Here is a 5,169-nt window from a genome sequence, read left to right on the forward strand (position 1 = left end):
CCCGGCACCCATGGGTGGGGCAACAAGCCAGTGCGCCCTGCCTTCTCGTGCAGCCCGGCTTGGGCACCGCCCACCGACGCTAACCCCTAGGCTCCATGCCAGGGGGCCTCCAGAACCTGGTTCTTGTTCCTCACGACCTTCGGGATCCCCAGTCTGTCGGGGGGCTGGGGGAACCGCACTGACAGCGGCTGTCCCGAGTGGCGGAGAGGGTCCTGGGAGAGCGTTTCTAAAGGAGAGTGAAAATATCAGTTAGGAAGGGCGTGTGTTACGGGCTTCTTTGTGTCACAACCCCTCACTCTGTCCCCACAGGAGATGGGCGCAACGTCATGAGCGGAGGCATCGTGGCTACGGAAGAGGCATAGATCTGGGTTAAAATCTTGTGTCCACCCCTTAATAATTGGTTGGCCTCCTTGAATCATTATTTATATTAAACAATTATGTATTTATTCTTACATGTTTAAACTTCAGTCGCCTTCAAAGTACGCTCCGTCTGATGCAAAACCCCTATCCAGCCGCTTCCCACTGCTCCAATCAATTTTTGAACTCGTCAATTTTGATGCCTTTTCGTGCTTCTGCCGATTTTTTTGTTTCACCTCCTCCACATCAGCAAAACGTTTCCCTTTGAGGACTTTTTCCTCCAGGGAAACAAAAATGTTGCGTGGGATGAGATAAGGCGAAGAGGGAGGGTGGAGCACGGGGGTCATGCTGGTTTGGGCCAAAAACTGCTGAACACAGTGCAGTGTGGGCAGGTGCGCTCGTGAATCACCCATCACGAAATGGGCAAAGGTGTGGAAAGAATTTCATTTAAAAAAACTTCACTGAAGCTGAACCTGCCTCCTTCAACAACGTTAGCCGGTGTACTGATGCGGATGGTTTCCTAGAACACCTACCAGCTGGGAAACCCTGTCCTGTACTGTCCTGTACTACAAGGACCCGCCTGCCAAAAGTTAATTTCTTTTATTTGGCAGGAGGAGTCCCCTTCATATAGAGACAATGGAAACATTTTCACAGGAGATTAAAAAGATATGAATATCGGTCTGGGCACAGTGGCTCACGCCTGTAATCCCAACACTTTAGGAGGGCTAGGTGAGAGGATTGCCTGAGCCCATCAGACCAGCCTGGGCAACTTGGCGAGACCTCATCTCTACAATAAATCAAGAAAAAAAATTAGCCGGGCGTGGCGGTGCATGCCTGTAGTTCCAGCTACTTGGAAGGCTGAGGTGAAGGATTGCCTGAGCCCAGCATGTCAAGGCTGCGGTGGCCATGAGCATGCCACTGCACTCCAGGTTGGATGACAGAGTGAGACACCAACTCAAAAAAAATATATATATATATGTAGATAGATAGATAGATAGATAGATGCCAGGCCTTTCTAGTATGAAACGTTCAACTGCCCTTTCTTTCCTCTCTTCTTGCTAATAAACTTTGTTTTAAAACTTAAAAAAAGAATCAAATGAGAAAAAATATATCTAAAAACACCTCCTACAGGACCTAGTTATAAAAATGCCCCATGATGTCATTTTCTTTGAGAGGGGGGAATCACATCCAATCACGAATCCCTTCCAGGGCCTTAAATCTACAAGGGGCTCAGAGGTTGCCTGTTGTATTAGCAGTAGGAATCCCATAAGCACCACCAGTCAACCAAGGAGTCTAACTTTTTTTTTTAGGTCAAGTTCTCACTCTATCGCCTATGCTGGAGTGCAGTGGCACAATCACAGCTCACTGAAGCCTCAACCTCCTGTACTCATATGATCCTTCTGCCTCAATCTCCCAATTAGCTGGGACTACAGGTGTGTACCACTGTGCCCAGCTAATTTTATTTTTATTTCTTGTAGAGATGGGGTCTTGCTATGTTGCCCAGGCTGGTCTTGAACTCCTAGGCTCAAGCAACCCTCCTGCCTGTGTCCCAAAGTTCTGGGATTACAGGTGTGAGCCACCATGCCTGACCTCTAAGTCTTTATTGAAAGAAACGCATCTTCAGTTACCAGAAACATGGGAGTTGTTGGGACTTTCAAAGTCCTCTGCCTGGTAGATAGACAATCACCAAAGCCTTCCCTGACCCATCCACACGGATCCAGGTTATATCTCTCACATCATCCTGAGTTTCTCCTTCATGACACTTAACAGAAATGTCTATTCTTTTACCTTCGTGTGCCCAGAGCCTAGCCCAGCTCCTGGCATAGAATAGTTCCTCCACAAATACTTGTGGAATAACTGGGAGAGAGAATTAGGCAGAAAGCTGGATTTGTCAGGATAGGGCTGAATTACATGTAGCCTTTCCTAGAAATAACTGGTCTGTGTTGAGGTTAAGTGCCACCAAGCCTCATTACATGTAGTTATCAGATCCAAGTCGGGTGTCATTTTGTCTAGAAAGCATCTCTGATCCCATTAACCTTCTTGTGTGTGTCTCAGTGTCCCATAAATGCCTTTTTAGCACTTATCACACTGTCCTCTTCATAAAAGATGCATGGGGTTTACTGAGTGAGTGAGCAGGTGCCACAGCCCACACAGAGTGGACACTGAGCAAAGCCTCTCTGAGAGAAAAGGAAGGGCAAGCTCTCTTCCTGACAGGGGGAGATTGGTGGCACTCAGATCCCCAAGAGTGGGATCTTCTGCACCCTCTCACTTAGTTCTTTTTATAGGCCCTGCTAGCTCTGTTCCCCCATACTAAATAAAAACCGAGAGAAATCAACAATGATTCTCAACATTATGGACAGTTGAATGTGCTCTCAAAAGTGAAAGCAATGTGTAAGCTAGCAGGACAAATTCACATATCCCTCCTCTGCTCAACTGTCTTCCAGGGGCTCCCCATTGCTTTCAAGAGAAGGTTCTCAAAAATTTTTCCCAAACAGACCCCCAGCTCCATCAGGTGAGTCTCCTCCTGATACTCTTCACTATTGCTGACCTCACACCTTGTCTCATGCTGACTGTGGTCCTGGGGACTCTGTCCACACCTCTCTACTTTACCCAGTCCTGCTCTCCTCAGGTTTTAGTTCCTGCCCATCCCGATAGCCCAAGCTGTCCAGCTTCCAACATGGGCTTTTGAAGATATACATTTCAAGTCTTCAACCAGATTGTCAGCTACCAGAGGGCAGGGGCTAGGCCTTCTAATTCTTAGGTAATGTCCCTTGCTCAGTGCTAGTCACATAAAAATGCTCAAAACCATGATCTAGCAGTGTTTCGATAAAATTTGGGGATCCAGACTCCCATGTGATCCTTATCTATTCATATTTGACTTAATTATTTAAATTTAATTGCATTGAGATTAGAAGTTTATTTACATCTAATGACAACTTTAATAAACACAACTTAATATCTGTTCATGTTGATCCAATATTTTAAACATTTATTTTCCTCATATGTTATTTACATTTTTTTCATAAAACTCTTCAGAAAAGTGACTCAAACAAGAAATATTATGGCTGGACCATGTATTTCTTGAGCCACTTCTGTCTTTACTATTAGAATAGAACTGATAACCTGCCAGGGAACATAGGTGAGAACACACCTGCAAGTGCCTTGTATCTTAGTTATTTCACTGAATCCTCTGCCCCATACCAGAAGCTGAGGGACACGATGTTGCGCTCTATCATGAAGCAACATGACATTCATTCAATACATATGTACTGAGGTCCTGCCATCTACAGAGACTGCTACAGGTACTGGGATAGAGCAGTAAACAAACATTGTGGTGAAATAATGATGACCATGGCTATCACTTATTATTTGTGATGTGTGAGACACTGTGCTAAGTGTTTTACATGAATCGTCTCATTTAATTCTTACATCACTCTTGTGAGGTAGGTGCTAATATCTGGTGTTACAGATGACAAAATGGAGACACATAAAGGTTAAGTCACTTGCTCAAGATCCCACGGTTAGTAGTTCCTGAACTAAAAATGCTAATCCATGATACCCAGTTTCCCCCATTCCCCTAGAGTTTCACCTAGTGGCTTCATATCTGATTAAAGGATCAGAGAGGTTTGCTCTGACCTAACAAAAGGCTCTTATTCAGTTATAAGTCCTGTTGGAGGGGGTGCCTCCACTGCAGATTCAAACTAGTGCTGTTCTCTAGCTTCTGCTCTGGTGAGAGAGGGACTGCAGGTCGCCTTGGTCATCCTTGGGAAAGTAACATCCTCCTGAAGATGTACTTAGGATGGTGGCCGTGGCGTTATTTCTATTGCTGGAAAGATGAGAATTGGGCCTTAATCAGACAGAGTCAACACCAGAGCTATAACCCTGGGAGCCTGATGAGAAGCTCCCTTACCTAAGCTTTAAAAACCTGAGCAGATGCCCATGCAGGTTCTATCGGCCGCTCTACCAAGTTTATGGGACTGGGCAGAACCAGTTGTCAACAGCACCACAGTGTGGTGGTGAGAAGCAATGGCAGTAGCAGATGGATGAGATCCCAGGTGGGAACCTCATGGGTGTGGAAGTCATAACTTCAGTCATAGCTTCCCTTGGGGACTGTTGAGTCCCTAGGGCTTTTGGAAAATTCAGGGTAAGAGAAGACCCCTCCCCAAAGAAAAGCTACTGGGGTCTCTGTCCATATCTGCTCATTTTCTCCCTGAGTTTGTGAAACAGTTCATATCACTTAAACTTTGTTATATGCAGATACATAAAATAGGTACAATTAAACATTTTATTATTTGTTTTCAATTTTTTAATGGCACGCTGTGTTAGTATTAGGCAACTTGCGAGATAAAAGTGTGATTCTGAAATAGTGTACAAGAGCGTTCCCTCACACTCATTAGCCTGGGTGGTGATTATTGAAAGAATCTCATTGAATGAACCCATCAACTGCCTTAAGTAGGCACAGACTATGACCTGCATGAAACACTGCCCATCTTTTCAAGGGGCCCTGGTTCCTCTTTGGGACTGGGGGCACTCCTTACTCCCAGAAGCCCCCATTCCTTACCAGCTCTGCTCTACTCTAGTTTACTTTGCCCTGGGAGCCACTAAGCAGAAGGTAACTCATGTTCTTCCACAAAGCTTTCTTCACGAAGCAAGCCACACCAAACTTTCCCTTTGATATCTGCAGTATGTTCACAGTCATACCCTATACAGTTGCTAAGGGTCAGCTGTCATCAAAAACTGTGCAAAGAACATTCTCATCCTCAAATCTGACTTGCACCAGAGCTGGTAAGTTGCCAGTGGGGATCTCCTGTT

Source organism: Carlito syrichta, unplaced genomic scaffold (genome assembly GCF_000164805.1).
Source record: "Carlito syrichta isolate Samal-C Ts95f unplaced genomic scaffold, Tarsius_syrichta-2.0.1 Scaffold309294, whole genome shotgun sequence".
Taxonomy (NCBI): domain Eukaryota; kingdom Metazoa; phylum Chordata; class Mammalia; order Primates; family Tarsiidae; genus Carlito; species Carlito syrichta.